This window comes from Pelophylax lessonae (genome assembly GCF_965119305.1).
Source record: "Pelophylax lessonae genome assembly, chromosome: 1".
Lineage (NCBI taxonomy): Eukaryota > Metazoa > Chordata > Amphibia > Anura > Ranidae > Pelophylax > Pelophylax lessonae.
In genome coordinates this window covers 697,578,868-697,603,263 of record NC_138768.1, presented here as the reverse complement: position 1 = coordinate 697,603,263, position 24,396 = coordinate 697,578,868, and positions in this window count along the sequence as shown.

Sequence of the window (24,396 nt, the reverse complement as noted above, 5' to 3'; positions counted from 1 at the left end):
GTGCTATCAACACCTACATTATCTAGATGTCGCTAAAACCAGACTGGAATGCACGTAAATTGCACAAAAGGAAGGTTTTCCTTACACATCTTGGGAAAGCACTGGCTGGAGTATCTGAGGGGCCTGACGTTCCTCAAACTTCTACCTCAGAAGAACCACCAAGAAAGAATGCACATTGCAGTATCTGCCCTAAAAGCAAAGACAGAAAAACTCGAACAGTGTGCTGTGTGTGCAAAAAAAAATGTATGTCAAGAACATCTGAAAGTGGTGTGTTTGAATTGTGGACAGTGAAACTTTATCATCACATTAGCATAACTTTTCTAACTATGTATGCACTACACCTACATATCAAAATTTCATGTTTCTCTCAATTGACAATTTCTTTATCATTTTTATCGTTATCTGTGAATTTATGTGCAAAATAATATAAGACGAAATACTCTTCACAGTTAGTATGCAAAATATGGAGAATACACTTTATTATCACCAAATGAGTAAGCATTTCTAAGTATTTTATGGTTAGTCAATATTTCACTAGCTAAAATTATAATAAAAAATCATAATCACCCTGTTTCACAATAAAAATAATTGTACTAAAACTTGACACAACATTTATTCATTATATGTACCAAACTATAGTACAGGGCCCAGTCGACCGTGACAGAGCAAAAGTGGTACAAAAAAATGCCAGTACACTGAGGGTTAAATAAAAGACAGTTTTTTGGCATGATCAGTTATATTTTCATTATGGATGGCAACATTTCAGGATTTCTGCCAAGATATGCAAACTTTTGAGTTGCTGGCTTAGGCTCTTAGTGATATGCATCTGGGTGGATCCCGATGATAAGTAAAGCTTTTGAATAAAGGACATCAACAAAGCATCTGCTAATCTGTATATGGTTTACTGAGCAATACCAGTGTACACTGGATCACAAAAGCATCAATGGCAGAGTGAAAAGTTCCTAGAATAAACACACAGTTTTTCTATGGTATCTTTTGCTTTACACTATTCTATATCTTGGGCACATGTACAGTGGGAAGGGAGAAATTCTGATTATCTGGGCTAACATTGTAAGTGTCACATAAAAGGATAAATGACGTTTACATGTTAAATAAAGTCTTATATATCCACCAAAAAGCCATTAACAATATCATTAAAAAACCCATAAAACAGGCCAACCATCGTATACTGTAAACTATAGAAAAAATTACGCTAGAAATTGGGACATTATAGGCACTTAACGAGTATACTGGAGTATTATAAAAGCCATCTTTTATTGTATCACAAAGATGAAAATATATGTACAAAATATGCACACTAAGAAGCAATATATATGGAGTGTTCAGAATTTGCATTACATTACGTTGTCATATGTCTAAAGAATGTTACAGATCAACAACAAAATTAAAGTACAATACAAAGATGCTTTTTATAATACTCCAGTATACTCATTAACCCCTTCTGGACTGGAAGGATTTGCCCCCTTAATGACCAGGCCATATTTTGCGATTTGGCACTGCGTTATTTTAACGGATAATTGCGCGGTCGTGCGACGCTGTACCTAAATAAAATTGATGTCCTTTTTTTCCCAGAAATAGAGCTTTCTTTTGGTGGTATTTGATCACCTGTGTGATTTTTTTTTTTTTTTTTTTTTTTGTGCTATATACAAAAAAAGAGTGACAATTCTGAAAAAAAAAAAAAACAATATTTTTCACATGCTGCTATATAACATTCCCAAAATAAAATTAAAAAATCCAAATTTTTTAACATTTTAGGCCAATTTGTTTTCTGCTACATATTTTTGGTAAAAAAAATCCACAATAAGCGTATTTTGATTGGTTTGCGCAAAAGTTATCGCGTCTACTAACTACAGGAAAGATTTATGTCATTTTTATTATTTGTTTTTTTTTTTTTACTAGTAATGGCGGTGATCTGCGATTTTTTGCCTGACTGCAACATTGCGACGGACACATTGGACCCCTGACTGACATTTTTGACACTTTTTGAGGGGACCAGTGACATTACTACAGTAATCAGTGCTAAAAATATGCATTGTTACTGTAATAATGACACTGGCAGGGAAGAGGTTAACACAGTAAGTGATCAAGGGGTTAAATGTGTACCTAAGGGCGTGTTTCTAACTGTGGAGGGGCGTGGCTTGTGAAATGATCACAGAGACCTGTGATCCTATATAGCAGGATCACAGGGGCTCTGTGATCATTCCAGAGAGAAGAACGGTCAGTTGTGTGTACAACAGCTGCCCGTCCTTCTCTCTCAGTGGGGAGCGATCGTGGATTTCAGGCGGCAATTGGAGGCGCCTGCCCCTGGCATCGGGATCCATGCTGACAAGCGGGGGTGGGAGCGTGCCATCGGCGGCACATGCTCACCCCCTAGCTGAGTGCGCGATCGACGTATACCTATGGTGGTTTGCACAGGAGCGGCTGCCTGCCGCAGTGTAACTGCGGCGGGCAGTCGTTAAGCGGTTAAGTACCTTTCTGGACCATCCTATATTATTCACCAGCTTTAAACCACCATCCCTCATATTTAGAACATTGGTTACAATCATAAGCTTACAATGCATTGAAAAAAGTATTCATACCCCTTGACATTTTTCACATTTTGTTATATTACAACCAAAAATGTAAATGTATTTTATTGGGATTTTATGTGATATACCAACACAGAGTGACACATAATTGTGAAGTGAAAGGAAAAAAATAAATGTTTTTCAAATTGTTTTACAAATAAATATCTGAAAAGTGTGGAGTGCATTTGTATTCAGCCCCCTTTACTCTCATACCCCTAACTAAAATCTAATAGAACTAATTGCCTTCAGAAGTCACCTAATTGGTAACTAGAGTCCACCTGTGTATAACTGAATCTCTGTATAAATACAGCTGTTCTGTGAAGCCCTCAGTGGTCTGTTAGAAAACCTTAGTGAACAAGGCCAAGGAATACACCAGACAGGCCAGGTATATAGTTTAAAGCAGGGTTAGGTTATAAAAAAATATTCCAAACTTTGAACATCTCACAGAGCACTGTTCAATCCATCATCCAAAAATGGAAAAAATACGGCACAACTGCAAACCTACCTAGACATGGCCATCCACCTAAACTGACAGGCAGGGCAACAAGAGCATTAATCAGAAAAGCAGCCAAGAGGCCCATGGTAACTCTGGAGAAGCTGCAGAGATCCACAGCTCAGGTGGGAGAATCTGTCTACAGGACAACTATTAGACATGCACTCCACAAATCTGTCCTTTATGGAAGAGTGGCAAGAAGAAGTCATTAGAATTCCCATTTGCAGTTTGCGAGAAGCCATATGGGGTACACAGCAAACATGTAGAAGAAGGTTCTCTGGTCAGATAAGGCCAATATTTAACTTTTTGGCCTAAAAGCAAAATGCTATCTGTGGCAGAAAACTAACACTGCACATTACCATCAACACCCCATCCTCACTGTGAAACATGGTGGTGGCAAGTTCATGTTGTACGGATGCTTTTCTTCAGCAGGGACAGGGAAGCTAGTCAGCTTCAATGGTAACATGGATGGAGCCAAATACAGGGCAATCTTAGAAGAAAACATTTAGAGTCTGCAAAAGATTTGAGACTGGGGCAGAGGTTCACCTTCCAGCAGGACAACGGCCCTAAACATACAGCCACAGCTACAATGGAATGGTTTGATCAAAGCATATTTTTGTGTTAGATTGGTCCAGTCAAAGTCCAGGCCTACTGTAAATCCAATTAAGAATATGTGGCAAGACTTTGCTGTTTACAGACACTCTCCATCCAATCTAACAGAGATTGAGCTATTTTGCAAAGAAGCATGGGAAAAATGTCACTCTCTAGATGCGCAAAGCTGGTAGAGAGATACCCAAAAAGACTTGCAGCTGTAATTGCAACGAAAGGTGGTTCTACAAAGTATTACCTCAGGGTGGCTGAATACAAATGCATGCCACACTTTTCACATATTTATTTGTAAAATAATTCTGAAAGCCATTTTTAATTTTCCTTCCACTTCACAATTACGTGCCCCTTTGTGTTGGTCTATGACATACAATCCTAATAAAATACATTTACGTTTTTGGTTGCAACATGACAAAATGTGGAAAATGTTAGAGGGTATGAATACAGTGAAGGCACTGTAAATTTACAGACATCTTCAACATCTTTTCTTTCCTACATTGTCTAAACAGAACTAAAAAAAGGAGAAAGAACTCAGAACACACCAAGATGTAGGACAAAGTTCACTTGTAGTTCACATTTAATTCACACCGAGATATCTGTCCTGTAACTCCATCTTGTTACAGGCTAATAACAATGTTGTATCTCATCTTAACACTCACATTATTGTCGTGATCCCTGCAGAGCCTGGCCTGGCTCTGTGACGTTAGCCAACAGCGGGCTTTAGGCCACTGTCAGCTGAATCTGGGTCACAGGATTGCAGAACTAAGCACACTCCTGTGACTAGATTTGGCTATAGATCTTCTTTAAGTGGTTTTGTTATGACTATTGACGGTAAACTGATCCAGGGTGACTACACTTACTAAGGTCACTGGGGGTGTATTTTGAAACGTATTTACTACTTGTTAAGAGTAGGGTAAAACTTAAATGTCTAGATTCTGGCTACAGTTATGCTGCCGATTCTGATCTTTCCTTTTGAAGATGTTAGTTCTCTGACTCTCATGCTAATGTTATGGCTTTAATGATTTCAGAATCATTAACTTGGAACATTTATTGAGAAGGAATTTCAACACTTGTTGGACACAAACTTACACCATGCTTGTTTCAAGTCAGTAAACCAGTATTGATGGCAGATACAACCAGGCAACTAATATTTAAGCAGGAGGCCAGCGATGGCATTTCCAGTACTTCTCGTATGCCAATTGTAGTTTAACTGCTGTATTGAAAAATCCCTTTGCTTTTTTGATCTGCGTTTGCCCTTCCAGTGCTCCTTACTATTAAGACCAGGTATAGGTGGGGGAGGTGGCCACTTTTTGCAATATCGTATAACGTTTATATTGGTCAGGCAACGCACTGACACCTTTGCTGCCATTGTGCTATGTGCTGGGTGTTCAGAGTGACCCTGCGCCTTTAAGGAGGGGTGGGCTCCCTCCAGTCACCTGTCCTCCATCTATCTCATCAGAATGCATGTGCTTTCATTGTGGAGACTCTTTAAAGGTAGAGTTAGGGACTGCAGATATCAGGGCGCCTTGGCGCGGCCTGCAGCTTACGCATGTATTTGCAAATGTGTGCAACTAAACCCCTGTTTTTAACGCATACTGTTAGACAGGTTAATTTGGCTGGTTGCTGGCTGGTTGGTAAGTAGGGACTGGAAATCCCTTTGCTTTTTTGATCTGCTGTATTGAAAAACCCTAATGTTTTAAAAGCTCAGGAGCTGAAGCTTATTTTTACACACACACCTGAGTAAATCATACTATCAGGAAATAAGAAGTCCCCCCTTTAATACTAAAAACAATATAGATCTGCACTACTTATGCCTTGACCTACTCTTCTAACTGATGTAAGTCAATATATAATGAAAAAAAGGCTTTCAGCCTTGAAAAAAACTCCTATACATAACATGCAATACTGTGTATATGATCTAACAATGATAAAGTCACATCCAATAATTTATAAATAGAGTTGAGTGAATACCTGGATGTCTGGGTTCGGCGGGATCGGCGGGAACTTGAAAAAAAAGTCCAAGTTCATGACCCGGACTTAACCCGAATTTGACCCCGATCCCGAATCCCATTGAAGTCAATGGTGACCCGAACTTTTGAGCAATAAAAGGGCTCTAAAAAAAACATGGAAAGGGCTAGAGGGCTGCAAATGGCAGCAAAATCTTCTTAAGAGCATGGCAAGTGCTCTGCAAACAAATGTGGATAGGGAAATAACTTAAAATAATATAAAAAACATAAAAATAAAAAATAATCATCTTGATCTAGGAGGACGAGGCCCATATGGAGTGGAAGTTGAGGTGGCGGTGGATGTGGCGGTGTAGGTGAAAGCGGCTGTGGAGGAGGGCGAGGTAGCCAACACTGGTTTTTGATTTTAATTTTACATTTCTTTAAATTAGGGTACACCCCAAAAGAGTGAGAAAGATCAAAAATACAACAATGGCTGAGTAAGGCCGGTATATTCTGCACAAGGTACGGACAAGTCCTGTGGGATCCATGCCTGGTTCATTTTAATGAACATGAGCTTGTCCACATTGGCTCTGGACAGACAGCTGCGCTTGTCTGTGATAACGCCCCCAGCCATGCTTAATACACGTTCAGCTAATACACTGGCTGCAGGGCAGGCCAGCACCTCCAAGGCGTAAAGGGCAAGCTCAGGCCATGTGCCCAATTTGGAGACCCAGAAGTTGAAGGGGGCAGACCCGTCATTCAGTACGTGTATAGTACGTAAGGAACGGTAAAGAACTGTATATGGTATATGGTAAGGAATGGTGATGGCGGTAGTTGGGCTTTTTTCCCGTTCTCGGTTGAGTCTGGCCTTGGAATAGGTATGTGTCCCTGGTTGTGGGCCAGACTCTCCCAAAGCTGTCTATGTTCTGAGGCCTTCTGGTAGGCACGGGGCTGCACTGGTCTTGCCAGGGACCGGGATTCTGAAAAGCCTGTGGTGTATGTGCCCCTGGAGTGGCAGTCCAGGGGTGCCATAATTCACGGTGGATGGCAACACTATCAGTATGGCACCAAGGACACTGCACTTCCTACACATGTTTTTCACACCTGCCTCTAGGGTCGGGCCTTTTGGTCAGGAGTCAGGACCAGAGGAATTTTTTATTCCTGGCCAAAGGGCCTGCCATAGTATTGCAACGTGGCACTAACCTTGCACTTCTCCACTATCCCTTTCCCCACTTTTATGTGTTGTGTGTCTCACGTTTTGTGTTTTTTATTGTGGCGGTACACTTTATTTTGCACAGCGTGATTAGTAGGGTGTAGGTCCTATGGCCTGTCCCTGAAAGTCTTGGGAGGGGGTGGATATGGCCTTCTGGCTTGGTTCGCCCTCTCTCATGGGGTCTCTCTTCGGGAGAGCCCCACCTAGTACTTGGGGTGGTCTGTTTCAGCAGATCTCCTAAAGAACGGGGCTGCCTGGTTTCGGCCAGGTTAGCCAGTGTAAGTACCCCAGTCCCTGTCAGGAGCCTTGCTCCCCGGGGGATCAGGGTCAGGGACCATGTGTACACCCTGTGCACTTTTTGTGTTTCACTTTTTTGGTGTGCACTTTTTTATGCACCCACCGGGTGATAGTCTGAGTGTGTTCACACACCACGGGCTTAAAAAAAAACAGCTTGTGGTCCTGGTTGTTGTGGCGTGCCGACAAAGCTTTTCCACATTTTATACATGCTAACCCTGCCTTCTGAGGTGCTGGTGGTGCCCTAGCTGCGTTGGCGACCTCCTCCTCCTCTGCCTTCGCCTTGTGCTTCCACTGTGCCCCCGCTGTCAGGTGGGAATGCCACCAGCATCGCTTCTCGACCTTTTGGCTAAGATCAAGTGTAGTATCTGTTGTTATCAGTTATCCAATGGGGGCGCTGTGCTGTCATCCGGCCTGACCAAGGTTGGCTGGCAGCTATGCAAACCTGCTGGAGTGATGGGGGCTTGGAAGGTTACATGTGTGGCCGTCAGGTTCCTTCCTCCTCTGCCCTGGAGGGGTCTCTCTTCGGGAGAGCCCCCCTGACCTAGTATTCGAGGTGACTTCAGCTACCATGAAGAACGGGGTCTGCCAGGCCTTCTGGCTAGGCAGACCATGGAAACTCTATGTCCCCGTCAGAAGTCTTGCCACCCAGTAATCAGCACAAATTAGAATGTGGGCAACTCGGCGGTCATTGCGGAGACACTGCAGCATGTAATCGCTCATGTGTGCCAGGCTGCCTAGAGGCAACAAAAGGCTGTCCTCTGTGGTAGGCGTATCGTCTGTGTCCTCTGTATCACCCCAGCCACGCACCAGTGATGGCCACGAGCTGGCCTGGGTGCCACCCTGCTGTGAACATGGTTCCTCCTCCTCCATCTGCTCCTCCTCATCCTCCACCTCGTCATCCTCCAGAACTGTGCCCTTGCTAGACAATTGTGTACCTGGCATGAAAGCCTTGGAAATTATCACTCTTCCTCCTCCTCCTCCTCCTCCTCCTGTGCCACATCCTCTTCCATCATCGCCCAAAGCGTTTTTTCGAAGGGAGGCATAAAAGTGGGATAGTAATGCTGAGAATGGCGTCATCGGCACTGTCCATGTTGGTGGAGTACTCGAAACAGCACAACAAGGCACAAAGGTCTCGCATGGAGGCCCAGTTATTGGTGGTGAAGTGATGCTGTTCCGCAGAGCGATTCACGCGTATGTGCTGCAGCTGCAACTCCACTATCACCTGCTGCTGCTCACACAGTCTGGCCAGCATGTGCAAAGTGGAGTTCCACCTTGTGGGCATGTCACATATGAGGCGGTGAGCGGGAAGGCCGAAGTTACGCTGCAGCACTGACAGGCGAGCAGCAGCAGGGTGAGAACACTGAAAGGGCGCACAGACGGCCCGCACTTTCTGCAGCAGCTCTGACATATCAGGGTAATTTTTAAGGAACCTCTGCACCACCAAATTCAGCACATGCACCAGGGAAGGGATGTGCGTCAAACCCGCTAGGCCCAGAGCTGCTACGAGATTTCGCCCATTATCGCACACCACCAGGCCAGGCTTGAGGCTCACCGGCACAAACCACTCATCAGTCTGTTCGGCCTGCTGTCGTTTACCCCTGGCTGTGCTGAAGTTGGTGGTGAAGGTGTTACGCTGACCGAATGCGGAGGCAGTAGAGGATGAGGATGAGGAAGCGGAGTAGGAGGAGTTAGCAACAGGAGGCAAAATGAAGTGCCCTGCAATCCTCGGTGGTGGAAGGAGATGCAACAAACAAATTTAAAGGGTGTATCTCACAGTAACATAATCAGCAAATGCTGCAAAATTATTAATTTTCCCCTAAATGGGTGTTTATTGAATAGCAGAATAGAACAACAGTATCCAAAGGGGGTATCTCACACGTAAAGATACAGACTAGGCCGCAATTTAATATCTTTTTTCCCCTAAATGGGTGTTTATTGAATAGCAGAATAGAACAACAGTATCCAAAGTGTGTATCCCACACGTACAGATACAGACTAAGCCGCAATTTAATATCTTTCTTTCCCCTAAATGGGTGTTTATTGAATAGCAGAATAGAACAAGAGTATCCAAAGGGTGTATCTCACATGTAAAGCTACAGACTAGGCCTCAATTTAATATTTTTTTCCGTACGTAAATGGGTGTTTATTGAATAGCAGAAAAAAACAACAGTATCCAAAGGGTGTATCTCACACGTACAGCTAAAGACTAGGCCACAATTTAATATTTTTCCCTAAATGGGTGTTTATTGAATAGTGGCATAGAACAACAGTATACAAATGGTGTATCTCACAGTAACATATGCAGATTAGGCCGCAATTTAATTTTTTTTCCCTAAATGGGTGTTTATTGAATAGCGGCATAGAACAACAGTATACAAAGGGTGTATCTCACAGTAACATATGCAGACTAGGCCGCAATTACATTTTTTTTCCTAAATGGGTGTTTATTGAATAGCGGAATTGAACAACAGTATCCAAAGGGTGTATCTCACACGTACAGCTACAGACTAGGCCGCAATTTAATATTTTTTCCCTCAATGGGTGTTTATTGAATAGTGGCATAGAACAACAGTATACAAAGGGTGTATCTCATAGTAACATCTGCAGACTAGGCCGCAATTTAATTTTTTTCCCTAAATGGGTGTTTATTGAATAGCAGAATAGAACAACAGTATCCAAAGGGTGTATCTCACACATACAGCTACAGACTAGGCCGCAATTGAATATTTTTTCCCTAAATGGGTGTTTATTGAATAGCCGCATAGAACAAAAGTATCTAAAGGGTGTATGTCACATGTACAGCTACAGACTAGGCCGCAATTTAATACTTTTTGCCTAAATGGGTGTTTATTGAATAGCGGCATAGAACAACAGTATACAAAGGGTGTATCTCATAGTAACATCTGCAGACTAGACCGCAATTTAATTTTTTTCCCTAAATGGGTTTTTATTGAATAGCAAAATAGAACAACAGTATCCAAAGGGTGTATCCCACACATACAGCTACAGACTAGGCCGCAATTTAATATTTTTTCCCTAAATGGGTGTTTATTGAATAGCGGCATAGAACAACAGTATGCAAAGGGTGTTTCTCACAGTAACATATGCAGACTAGGCCAAAATTACATTTTTTCCCCCTAAATGGTTGTTTATTGAATAGCGGAATAGAACAACAGTATCCTTTAATTGGTGATTTTTGAAGAGCAGATTAGAACACAACAGTGCCTAAAGGCTTTATTTCACAGTAGCATATAAAGGAAATAGCAGATTAGAACAGCACTGTGTGTAAAGGCTGTATGTCACAGTAACGTATGAATGAAAAACTGAAAAATAATTATTTTTCCCTTAAATGGTGATTTTTGAATAGCATATTAGAACATAGCAGTGTCTAAATGCTAGTTTAAAAGTGACCCCTGCGCTATCACTTAGTAACAGAGATGTCTCTTGCAGTAACAGAGATGTCTCTTGCAGTAGTCAGGTGTAAAGGACAGGATATGCTGCAGCTTTCAACTCAGCCTTTTAATTAAAACCAAATCAATCAAAGTAGGTATATATTAAAGCCGCGCTTATCCTAGCGTAATATGTATCAATAATCATTAAATATAAGTGAATAAACAATAAATATTATGCCTAATTGATAATAAATAATTAACATTTTTAAGGTGCTCCAAGTGTCATCCAATGTGCAAAAATAAGATATATAATAGCATAAATAATCCGTGAAGTGCAAATTGCTGTGACAAAGGTGCCAAGTGCAAGAAAATAGAAAAAATCCAGGGACGTCAATATATATAATGCTCTTCGTCCCAATCTGACGGCTAACTGTACCTCCAAAATATATAGTGAACAAAGGGACAAGTGCACAACTGCTGCGTAACAGTAGGATGGTAATACAGTGTTGCCAACCCCCCGGAGTGAAATTTACTGGCAGAATGCCAAAATTTACGGACGGCACCAATTTTTTACTGGCACTGCAAAAAATGTACATAAAATAGCCGTTTTCCGTGCTAAACCGTGCAAATATGAATAATTAAACTATAAACATGTATATAGTGCTATTAGCAATGTGTTTAGGTTAAACAAAATTCATAAACCATATTTCTCCATTTACATGAAGGTCAGATTAATATAACCCAGCCAGCACAGAGTTCCCCCATATATCAGTGTGTGCAGGATTCCCTTACAGTGTAACTGACGTAAAGAGGAATGCTGCAGATTTTGATTTAAGGGGGAACTCTGATGTAAGCGGGTGCTCTGGTGACCAGAAACCACCTTATATCAGAGTCCACTGCATTCCCCTTTACATCAGAGTTCCCTTTTACATCAGGGTCTGCAGCATTGCCCTTTACATCAGAGATCCCTTTTACATCAGGGTCCACAGAGTTCCCCCTTGCACTGTTGACTGCGGTCATGGCACAGGAGGTGGTCAGAGACTGCGGTCATGGCACAGGAGGTGGTCAGAGACTGCGGTCATGGCACAGAAGGTGGTCAGAGACTGCGGTCATGGCACAGGAGGTGGTCAGAGACTGCGGTCATGGCACAGGAGGTGGTCAGAGACTGCGGTCATGGCACAGGAGGTGGTCAGAGACTGCGGTCATGGCACAGGAGGTGGTCAGAGACTGCGGTCATGGCAAAGGTGGTGGTCAGAGACTGCGGACATGGTACAGGGGGGGTGGTCAGAGACTGCGGACATGGTACAGGGGGGTGGTCAGAGACTGCGGACATGGTACAGGGGGGTGGTCAGAGACTGCGGACATGGTACAGGGGGTGGTCAGTGACTGCGGACATGGTACAGGGGGTGGTCAGAGACTGCGGTCATGGCACAGGAGGTGGTCAGAGACTGCGGTCATGGTACAGGGGGGTGGTCAGAGACTGCGGACATGGTACAGGGGGTGGTCAGAGACTGCGGACATGGTACAGGGGGTAGTCAGAGACTGTGGTCATGGCACAGGGGGGTGGTCAGAGCCTGCGTGGACAATGGAAGTGCCCTCCTCACCCCCTCACAGTAGTTTCTTCCTCTGTCCCCCTTAGCTCTCCACATCAGTGTCCTCCTCCTAAGTCCCCTTCACCTCTCCATAGCCATATCAGTGACATTACTGCAGAGTGAAGCTGTGTGACACTGCCTGAGGAGAGGTGAAGGGGGCACAGGAGCAGGACACTGATGTCCTCTGCCCCCTGACTCATCTCTCTACTGCTTCAGTGACAGTCTGCGCTGCTACTGCTAGCCGAGTGTCTGAGCCTCGGTGGCTCAGTCTGCTCTGTCCACTCCACTCCACTCCACCATCCGTCCGTCCAGCAGCATCTTCTAGAGTTCTAGATCTTGTCCACAGCTGCGCTGCAGCACAGACTCCACTCCATACTGCTAGTGCGGTGCCTGGCGGCCGGCGGGAGAATTTAAATGACGGCGGGGCGGTGGCAGGGGCGGGCGCAGGCGGGCCGTGGCACTCGTCCGGCGACGACCTTCATCCAGTGCGAGTCTGCATCTCTCTGCGAGTGCGAGAGAGCTCGGGGATTTCCGGAACTGCGCACCGCGCACGCGCAGTTCTGACAGTGCCGCCGCCACCGTAGATTTACTGGCACTTTTCTCCTGCTACGGGCATTTACGGGCAGGAGAAAAGTGCCCTGTTTTTACGGACTGTCCGTAAATCTACGGGCGGTTGGCAACACTGTGGTAATATAATGTGTAAAACTAATAGTCAATGACATCTAAAAAAAAATAAATCAAAAATAAATAAAAAAAATATATATATCCCATAAATCAAGTCCATTCAGTGATCTGTTGCAGCTTCAGTCATCATATAGTGAAAGTGACATAAAAACAATTATTTTTTTTTTTTTTAGATTTCATTGTCTATTAGTTTTACACATTATATTATCACCCTACTGTTACGCAGCAGTTGTGCACTTTGTTCACTATATATATTTGGAGGTACAGTTAGCCGTCACATTGGGACTTCCCTGGATTTTTTATATTTTCTTGCACTTAGCACCTTTGTCACAGCAATTTGCACTTCACGGATTATTTATGCTATTATATATCTTATTTTTGCACATTGGATGACACTTGGAGTACTTTGAATATATTAATTATTTATTATCAATTATGCATAATATTTATTGTTTATTCACTTATATTTACTGATTATTGATAGATATTACGCTAGTGTCGAAACGCTGTATGTCACAGTAAAGTATGAATAAAAAACTGAATAATTATTTTTCCCTTTAAATTGGTGATTTTTGAATAGTAGATTAGAACAGCAGTGTCTAAACGCTGTATGTCACAGTAAAATATGAAGGAAGAATTTTTTTTTTTTTTTTTAAATCCAGATTAAGCAGACACATATGCACTGAGCTTGCATTAAATGTCCGCTGCACGCCGCACGCCACCCACCTAACAGACTGATAAAAGTTTTTTTTTTCTCCCTCCTCCTCACTGGGCTCAAGTCAGGGCAAAAAAATAGTGCACTGCACCCCCACACAAAAAAATTGATGTAGATCGCTGTCTGATTAAAGAACATTCTTCTGTCCTGTGTCCTATTCTTTCCCTGAAAGCAATCTCCAGCCTGCCCCTACAATAATCTCCTATCTCTCCCTTAAATAAGCAACAGCAGGAACCTGTCCCTACAATCCCCACAGTTAGAGCAGAGTGACGTGCGGTGTTACGTCACTCCAGCTTATATAGAGGCTGGGTCACATGCTGCACTGGCCAATCACAGCCATGCCATTAGTAGGCATGGCTGTGATGGTTTCTAAGGGCACACTAGTTAAACGCTTGTTGATTGGCTAGCCTGCAGCTGTTGAAACCGCACCATTAAAACTGCCCCAAAACAACCGAACAATGGACTGTATCCCGAATATACAGTAAAATGTTCGGGTCTGTGTCCAGGTACCCAAACCCAAAAGTCCGGTATGATCCTGAACAATACAGTCCGTGTTTGCTCAACCCTATTTATAAAGTATCATGCATATAAAACGTGAATACATATAATCTGGTATTAAAATTGTGGCATAATATTAGTCTATACCACCAATAAAACTATAACATGCAAAATACATACTATTTATGTACCATAAAGTGCTAAGCATAACTCTTTTCAGTGCTCCATGTCCAAATCCAAAGTGAAACTACCTCCACCTGCATGCTTAACCCTATGCAACATGTGACAGGGTTGTTTACAATTAGGAGGTTGTGGGAGACAGGGAGTTTTACCCCATAACACATTGTATCTAAACAAGGACCTTTATATGAGTATCACCAGCTATTAAAGGTCATATTTTACTGGTTGGGTTTTATCTAAGTTACCAAGCTAGACTCAATTTTTTATTTTTTTTCCATCAATTTTTATTGAAATATTTTCAAGTTTTTACAAAAACAAGTATACAGAGATAAAGAGTATAATCAAAAAAAATAAAAATAACAAAAAAGAGAAAAAAGCATACATAAACCAAGGCTTCCTTGTGGATTATATTAAGTCATACAGGGTTCTAAAGAAAGAAAGAAAGGCCCATACCTTTGTTAAGCATGTGTCTTGAATACATTTATTAGGTAATCACATTTGAGATAAGAGCTACAGTAATAATATAGATAATGTGGACCAGAGTCCCATGAGCTTAGGTGTGTCATGGAGACACTGGGGCCGATTTAGTAAAACTGGAGAAGCTCTGCATAGAAATCAGCTTCCAATTTTTTTCATTTTTTTTTGTCAAAGCTTAACTGAACACACTGAAGTTAGAATCTGATTGGCTACCATACACAGCTGCACCAGATTTTGCATCCTCCAGTTTTAGTAAATGAACTCCATTGCCTCATTGCCATGAGAAAAAAGGGGGGGAATGAGTAAGAGTGGGAGGCGGGAGGGACATGAAAGGATTCCCTAATCCCCAATCCTCTACCTGGCACCAGATTAACCACTTTACGTCTGCCTGCAGTAATATTACTGCGGCAGAGTGGCTCGTTATCGTCTGACGACGTAGTACTACGTCGTCAGACACTCCCCTTTCTCGGCAGCGCGCGCGCGCCGCCGGAGGCTCGCTCCCGCTGTATTCAGTCACAGCGGGAGTCGGGCCAGGGGAGGAGCAGCGGCGATCGCCGCCACTCTTCCCCGATCGTCAGGGATCTAGTGTGGAGATCCGCCCGCTTGTGTAAACACAAGCGGGCGGATCTCCTAAGTGACAGACAGTGACAGATTGCAGGGTTCAGCATAGCTGAACCCTGGATCTGTCCTTGTGTCACTCAGTCACCTCCCCCCACACACGTCAGTAAGCACCAGGCATACATTAACCCCTCCCTCTCCAATAAAATGAACCCCTTCCCTGCCAGTGTCATTTTTACAGTAACAGTGCATATTTATAGCACTGATTACTGTAGTAATGTCACTGGTACCCCCAAAAGTGTCAAAAATGTCAGTCAAGGGTCCGATCTGTCCACCGCAATGTCGCAGTCCCGCCAAAAAAATCGCAGATCGCCGCCATTACGCGTTAAAAAAAACCCACCAAAAATGACAGAAATCTTTCCCTTTGTTAGTAAACGCAATAACTTTTGCGCAAACCAATCAAAATAAACTTATTGTGAATTTTTTTACCAAATGTATGTAGCAGAAAAAAAATTTAGATTTTTACATTTTTTTGGGGGGGAATTTCATATAAAAAAAATGTGAAAAATATTGTTGTTTTTTCAAAATTTACGCTCTTTTTTTTGTTTATAGCGCAAAAAGAAAAAATCGCACAGGTGATCAAATACCACCAAAAGAAAGCGCTGTTTGTGGGAAAAAAAGGACATAAATTTAGTTTGGGTATGGCATTGCACGACCGCGCAATTGTCAGTTAAAGTCGCACAGTGCCGAATCGCAAAAAGTGGCCCAGATGTAAGACAGCAAAATCCTCTAGTGGTAAAGTGGTTAATGTCTAGTTATACAAGTCCAGTGCAGCTTACCAAGAATACTGAGCATCTCATAAGTTATAATATAGACTTAAATAGGTAGTTCAGCCTGTCAAAATTTGTTGGAATTCTGTTCTGTAGTGCAGGAATATGAAGACCATTGGAACCACGGTTTATAAGTTTTCTCCTCTGTACTTTCAACAAACTAGACAGGTTTTCTATTTCCTTTATGTCTTCAATCTAGTGAAACCAGAGAGGAAGTGGGATTGATATAGATGATTTCCACAATTTAGGGACACAAGAGCATTCAACGTTGATTAAAATCCATTTGTATGCCTTCAGCAGAATAGTAGAAAGTAGCAAAAGGAAAAGGAAAAAATCCTGGAGTATACGGCACGGGTCGGTCTGTGAGCTTCTGTACTATGGAATGGGCCTGTTTTCAAAAGGTCTGAAGCACCAGACTAGACCAAAAAATCTGTATTATGCCATGTCTTCTTGAACTACAGTGCCAACAGGTTTCTGGTGCCAAAGGATATATACGATGTAGCAAAGAAATGGTTCAGTACCACAATGTTACAATTTCTTTCTTGGTATTTACTACAAAAAGGGGATTTGTAAGAAAGGGTTAAAAAAATATTGTATGGTCCTCTGGCACCAATTCTGTTTGGAGATCCTTCTCCATTTGGAGACCCAGAAACTCATAAGGTGTGGGTTCTCCTCATTCCGTGAGGAAAAGTTTATATACGAAAGACAAGGCATGTCTAGTAGGGCACTCGAACTATGTCAGGGGACTAGTGAACAAAGATGCTGTTTGTAAGGAAGAAACAAAGGGAACCTGTCCAAGATTGCAGAACGGCTGCGTCCGAGACATCTTGTGTACATTAAAGTTTGTAAAATGTAAGATTTATAAAAAAAATTACGAACATGTCATACATACTTAACCACTTAAGCCCCGGAAGATTTTACCCCCTTCCTGACCAGGGGGTATTTTGCGATTCGGCACTGCGTGACTTTAACGGACAATTGCGCGGTCGTGCGACGCTGTACCTAAACTAATTTGACGTCCTTTTTTTCCCACAAACAGAGCTTTCTTTTGGTGGTATTTGATCACCTGTGCGATTTTTTGATCATGCGCTATAAACAAAAAAAGAGCGTAAATTTTGCAAAAATAACAATATTTTTCACATTTTTTTATATGAAATTCCCCCCAAAAAAAAAGTAAAAATCAAAATTTTTTAAAATTTTCGGCCAATTTGTTTTATGCTACATATGTTTGGTAAAAAAAATTGCAAAAAGCGTATTTTGATTGGTTTGCGCAAAAGTTATCGCGTTTACTAACAAAGGGAAAGATTTTTGTCATTTTTGTTGTTTTTTTTTTTAACGCGTAATGGCGGCGATCTGCGATTTTTTTTGCGGTACTGCGACATTGGGGCGGACAGATCGGACCCTTGACTGACATTTGTGACACTTTTGGGGTTACCAGTGACATTTCTACAGTAATCAGTGCTATACATATGCACTGTTACTGTAAAAATACACTGGTTGTGAAGGGGTTAACTTTATTTGGAAGGGAGGGGCTGTGTGTATCCCTAGGGGCGTGCTTTCTACTGTGATTGGCTGTGGCTTGAGCTGTAAGGACACTGATCAACGGATCTACATACTAGATCCGTTTTATCAGTGTCTTTACAGCGAGGAGAATGACAGGCAGCTTGTTTACACAAGCTGCCTGACATTCTCCCTCTCCCCCGCCGATCGCCGAGTGACCGGCGGACATCGGGTCCGCTGGTCACACGCGCGGGGAGGTCCGTGACCACGCAGGAGCGGGAGCGCGCCTCCGGGGGCGCGCGCTCGCTCCCTAGACCCTCACAAGCTAGTGACGTAGCCCTACGTCACTTTGCCTGTGAGGGGCTGACTGCCGACGTAGATCGGCGTTAGGCAGTCGGCAAGTGGTTAAATATAATGTAGAAAAATATCAGCGCTCAGGCCTAAAAACTAACTAACTTGAAGCAGCTGGACACTGGGCTCAGAAACGACACCCATAAGAGACAAAAGCATGGAGAACAGTGCAGCGCTAAAAACAAAAAACTCTCATGACAATAACATATAACAGTCCGTGATGATAATAATAAAGTCCAAAGGTCAGGTATAGGTCCAAATCAGACAGCCGTAGAATGTGCAGTGAAATCCTGATGGAGCCAAGTACAGATAGCAGGAGATTCCTAAACCCTCCACCTTCTAAAAATGGCCTCTCACCTTAGATCAAACTATAAAGGCAATATAGAAATCACATCCCACAGGCAGAAGGTAGACCTCCAGATTCAGGCTAAAACACTTCCGGGATACTTTTCCTCCGTGGTATAATAAGAGAAAAAAGATAGCCCAATAGTGTAATCCTGTTTAACTTTATCCTTATATCCTGCTGTTATCTTGCTACACACAGTAAGAGGCCAATTTGTTTTACTGCATTTCATTTCAATAAAGTTAAACAGGATTACACTATTGGGCTATCTTTTTTCTCTTATTATACCACGGAGGAAAAGTATCCCGGAAGTGTTTTAGCCTGAATCTGGAGGTCTACCTTCTGCCTGTGGGATGTGATTTCTATATTGCCTTTATAGTTTGATCTAAGGTGAGAGGCCATTTTAGAAGGTGGAGGGTTTAGGAATCTCCTGCTATCTGTACTTGGCTCCATCAGGATTTCACTGCACATTCTACGGCTGTCTGATTTGGACCTATACCTGACCTTTGGACTTTATTATTATCATCACGGACTGTTATATGTTATTGTCATGAGAGTTTTTTGTTTTTAGCGCTGCACTGTTCTCCATGCTTATGTCATACATACTTACCTGGTCTGTGCAATAGTTTTGCACAGAGCAGCCCTGATCCTGCTCTTCTCAGGTCCCCCACCGGTGCTTCTGGTCCTCTCCCATGCTAAGTGTCCCCATAGCAAGCTGCTTGATCTGGGGGCACCCATGCATGCTCACTCCCTAGCCACCTCTGTGTCTATGAGACACACAGAGCACAGCTCTGTCCCACTCCATCCTCACTGATTGTGCCTGAAAGCAGCAGAAACCAAAGGCTGAGGAGGGAGAGGCCCGAAAGAATCCATCGCTGGATCGGGCTAGGGTAATTATTAAGAGGGCCTAAGGAGAGAGCTGCAGGCTGAAGGTTTTTATTTTAATGCATAGAATGCCTGAAGATAAAAAAAAAACCTTCAGCATTTACAACCACTTCAAACCAATTCAATTGCCTGATATAATGGTACACTGAGTACATATCATGTTGGCAAACTTGGGAGAAAGTTGCACATTGCATGTCTGGGGAGGGTAGAATATGGGGAAAGGATGGGGCAATAGACCATAGGAAGTAAAGGTCTTCGCATAGAATTTCCAAGTATTGTTATAGTCAGGTAAATAAGTAAAGACACTGAAAGTAGTGAGGGTTACCATGTTAAAACGTTTAGTGGTGTCGGGGATACATGTTGTTCCATGGTCACCAATTGTTTAGTCTGTTATTGTTTGCACCCGTCTATGGCCCTTGTAAGATGCATTGCCAACTGGTAATGTCGTACATCTGGCAGTACCGTACCCCCCTCTGTTTTCATCTGTCTGAGGATAGAAAGTTGATTATGGGCTGGCTTATCAGCCTACACAAATTTATCCCAACTTGACTGTACAGGTTTCAGCTAGGCCGGTGGCATAGAGATTGGTAAGCTTTAAACCAAGTACATAATTTTGGGTAATTTTACTTTATCATATTACATCTGCCCATGTATGTATGCATATTCCATACTGCTTCAAAAAGGAGAGAAGTGCCACAAAGTTCAGAGTGAAAAGCTTGGAAAAGCGATTTGCCAGTTTGATTACCAAGTAGCAAATGTAAGAGGAAGCCCATTTGAAGGTGAAATAGATCTGAATCTTTGCAGCAACCCCTCATCAAGTTCAGGTTCAGGGCTTCTGATTTCTGAAAATGTATAAGTTTAATAGGTTTCCATATCGTTAGAACTCTGCTATTTAATTAGAGATTGAGTTGTCGGGCTGGCTTATGAAGAACAAGAGATCATCAGCTTAGGCTGAGACCCTATAAGGGCTTCTCCCAACTATGATTATATTTATGTTTAATGTGTTTGGATATGGAGTAAACAGGGTTCCAGTGTAAGGATAAAGATAAAGGGCAACAGGGGGCAGCCCTGTCATGCCCCATTTCTAATATTGAGTGTCAAAGAGAATACTCCATTGACTCTGACCTATTTTAGGGAGCAAGTACAGAGACTTCATTCAGCCCATTATTGAGCGGCTGGAACCAATGGCTTCCAAGGTAAGTTAAGGATTGAGCAGCTCATCAAAGGCATTCTCTGCATCTATAGAGAGTATGAAGATCTGAGTAATGTGTGATAAGGCAAATTTTATCACATTAGGAGCTCCTATTGTCCCGTTTCTCACATTCCTCCCTGTCATAAACCCTATTTGGTCTAAATGTATAACATTTTGCAGAGGGATCAGATTTTAGCTAATATTTTGGTGAATCATTTGAGGTTGATGTTTAGTAGGGATATAGGCCTATAATTGATCCTTCTGCTCCTTTAGCACAACAGTGATAAACACTGTTAGTGTTTCAGGGCAGGCATTGTATACCTGCTTGAGTACATTAAACGCCTCCATAAAATGTGGGGTCAGTTGAGACTGAAAACTCTTACAATATGTTACAGTGTAACCATCTGGTCCTGGGGCTTTACTCAGTTTTGTCTGCTTGATAACCTGTATAAATTCCAGGGGTGTGATAGGTCTTTCCAGGAGGGATATCATTAGAACTTAGGACTGGCAGATTCGACTGGACAAGATATTCCCTGATCTTCATTTTGTGGCCATCAAGTTGTATATCTGTAAGGCCTTCACGTACTGTCATTCAAATACGCATAATAGTTCCAAAAGACAGCCACAAGATCAGTGGGGAGATTAACGTAAGAACCATCTGGTTTATGTATTTTCGGCATAAAAGTTTGAGCTCTATGTTGTACGTTGGCCAAGTATCTACTACATGGGTTGCCATAATCATAAAATGTATATCTACACTTTACATTTTAGCCTTAGCCCCTTCCAGTAATACCGATTTAAGACTTTGAAGGAGTGCTTTCAATTCTGTCATCACATCCGTGTCTGTCTTTTTTAAGCAGTTTCTCTAATGTCGCTATCTTGTCCAGTGTTTCTAATATGAAGTTATTTCTCTCAGTCTTTAGTCTGGAACCATGTTTGATTTAGAAACCCCATAGTACAGACTTGTTTGCCTCCTAGACACGCAGCGGGATAAGTGGGTTGAGGCGTTAGAGGTAAAATATGCCTCCAATTCCCTCTTTAAGTCTGCAGCCATAATTGGGTCTTCTGGTAGAAGAGATTCATTCAGTCTCCACGTCCAAGACGCTGCAGTAGGGGGGCTAAATGTAAGAGAGAGTAAAATTGTTTTATGGTCAGAGTATTTTATGTTCCCAATATTTTATGGCTTGGCATAGCAAAGTCAAAAGAATATTTCTTGGTGTCTGGGTGTACCCTCGATATATCAAAAAACTGGTATGTATGCAGGTGTTTTTTAATATGGCAAAGAGCAGCTTGAGAAAGATGGGATGCTGGACTGTTATCCCTCTTTTAGGGTCCACCACCAGATCTCCTTGCTCCTCCTCTTCTTTGAATACCTCCATAGTAAGCCACTAGCTTGGGGGCACTTGTACATGCTTGCTCCAGAGCCCCACTCTAGTGTCCATAGGAAGTCCCGCCACCATTTCTCCTCTCTGGCTGTGATTGACAGCTATGGGAGCCAATGGCACCCATTGCTGTCTCTCAGCCAATGAGGAGGCAGAGACTTGCCCGCTTTCGTGCACATCGCTGCAATCACGCTTAGGTAAATATTAGGGGTGGCTGCTGGTGGAGTTTAATAATGAAGGCTTTTTTGATTCATGCATAGAAAGTATGAATGTGAAAAACCTTCAACCTTTAGAACCACTTTAGTTATCACTGAGTATGGACTATCCATCTAAGATGCAAAAATGAACCTAGGGATCTAAATTAAATCTGGATGGCATGGGGATGTGGGCCAATGGCTCCACAAATGCTGTATAGCTGACTGCTGTGTCCCTGCTGTAACCCAAAATATATCAAGATCACCCCCATCCCTCCCAAGCCCCCAGGTGTGATTCTACAGCTACAAAAAAACATATCATTCAGTTGTCTATGGACTGTGTTATCCCTGCAATAGATAGCCCACTCCAGAACCATGTGAGCCCACTCGTAGCCAATAGATTTTGGTGCTTGGAGCAGACTGTGGCTATTTTAGAAGTTTCAGGGAATGTAAAGTATCAAATTTGAGTCCAGCCTAAAACCATACACACTCCTGGCATTATGGAGAGTAAAAATTTCATAATTAATATATTGGAGAGGGATATGAGAGTACATTGCACAGGGTTGGCCACCAAAATTTTTACCTCCATAATAGGGGGGCAGAGGTGCTACTGAATAACAAATTACAATACACCTAGCAAATAGAGGTCTTATATCTTTTGTCCTGTAGTATAACAGCAAGAAATTTACCCAACAAGATAGAGGTAGTAAATCATGTCTCGTGTAGTGCAAACAGTCAATATGTTATATTAACAGAGTAAAGATGAAAATCTACCAAACGAACAGTGTTAAAGTGAGCTTGGCTGCTCTAACGTCAGGCAGGGCAACATAATCCACTGTCCAGTGGGTAGTGCAAAACGAGTGGTTCGGGAACTGAATATCAAAAAAGAACATCAAAGTCCAACGGGGAAGTGTACCATCTTAGCATTGTGGGAATTTTTAAGGCTGGATACTTTTAACCTAGCTATATAGGCATGGGGTATCTCCATGCAGCACAGGTTTTAATCAGGACAGTCAAGTAGCACAGAAGGCTTATCCCCCCATAGATAGTGGAAGAAGTTTTTACCATGTTCATTGGCCATGGGAGCTGGGAAGGTAAGCCTAGTAGAGGAGTGTGAACACTGCTGTTAGTTAGTCCTTTTTTGCCCTAGAGATTATTTCTGGGGGCTGAGGGTTGTTGGTTCAAGTTTTTTAAAATGTAGTGGTGAGGTATATTTTCTTGTGTGCCCTGCCTACACCCACACGCTACAAGCCCAATATCTGTCTGCGACAGTTGACTAATAGCTAGTTCTTAGTTTTCAACATCTTAGTTATATGTTTCTATTAGGGTATCTTTTCTTTATTGATTTTAGATTATAAATTTAAACTTGTGGTGATTAGAGCACATTGGGTAGTTGTTGCTCACAGTCTTTTCAATAATTTTTTTCTTTTTCATCCTTTGAAAGCAAAGAAAAAAGTGCAAGCCACCTCACATTACACCACTCACATTTAACGTACCTCCCAATCCCCACAGATAAAATAAAAGTTAGATATACACCAGATTATTGTCTCTGAATAATACCATCCTGCTGCTAGTCAATTTTACACTGTTGTATTTTCTGTGGTTTATTCATGTTTTACATTTTTAAACTCTACTAATAGGAGAATGAAAATTGTCAGTATAATTCAACAGAGCAAGACTGAAAATTATATAACTATTTATTAACCTTTCATAAAACAATAAGGTATTTAGAAGCTGCCTAAACATACTGAGGCCTTACACAAAGAGCTTTATAAACAGATAAAACAGAAATTCCAAGCAATGGATTGTTTAAGCAAAGTCGACCGGTGCATTTTTTTATCAAACTCTTCATCTTTGTTAGACAAGGAAGTTATGTCAATACTTATAGTGAGCTTTGATCTGCTTGGCCTCCATGCAATGCCCACAACTAAGTAAGCTGGATAGAAGTTCCTTTGCATTGGTATGCACTTCAGTCTTCTTTAGTACAGCAGTTCCATTTGGTCTGAGTGGAATATCTTTGTTGCTGATGCAGAGCCATAGAAATCTTTCCTTACGTACATGTCTGTGCAGAAGCAGGCTTTCCTGACTTTAATTCAGGATATATGATCACTTCTATGCATTTTAGCTACAGCTTTGCCATTCTTGCCAGCCATATTTGCTTGACAAGGGAATGGACAGCCTTATAAAGAAGAAATACAAATTACAACAGTCTGTATTTATTGTAAAAAATTAATACATAAAAAACTAGTAGAGGTGGGTGAGAAAATGGCTGGGTTTTTGCCAGTGTTTCGCTCTCAGTCATATGAAAAGTCAGGTTGCTGCCCATTCTATTGTGTTTAAAAGACTGTTTGCATCTCACTCCTTAAGACCTAATCTGTGTCACTGAACATCAGCAAACAAATCTGCATCTTCTGTTTTTTAGCATGGGGTCTCTGGTAAAGCCTGATTGATTTCAGTCAGCCTTTCAATCAAACTTACTA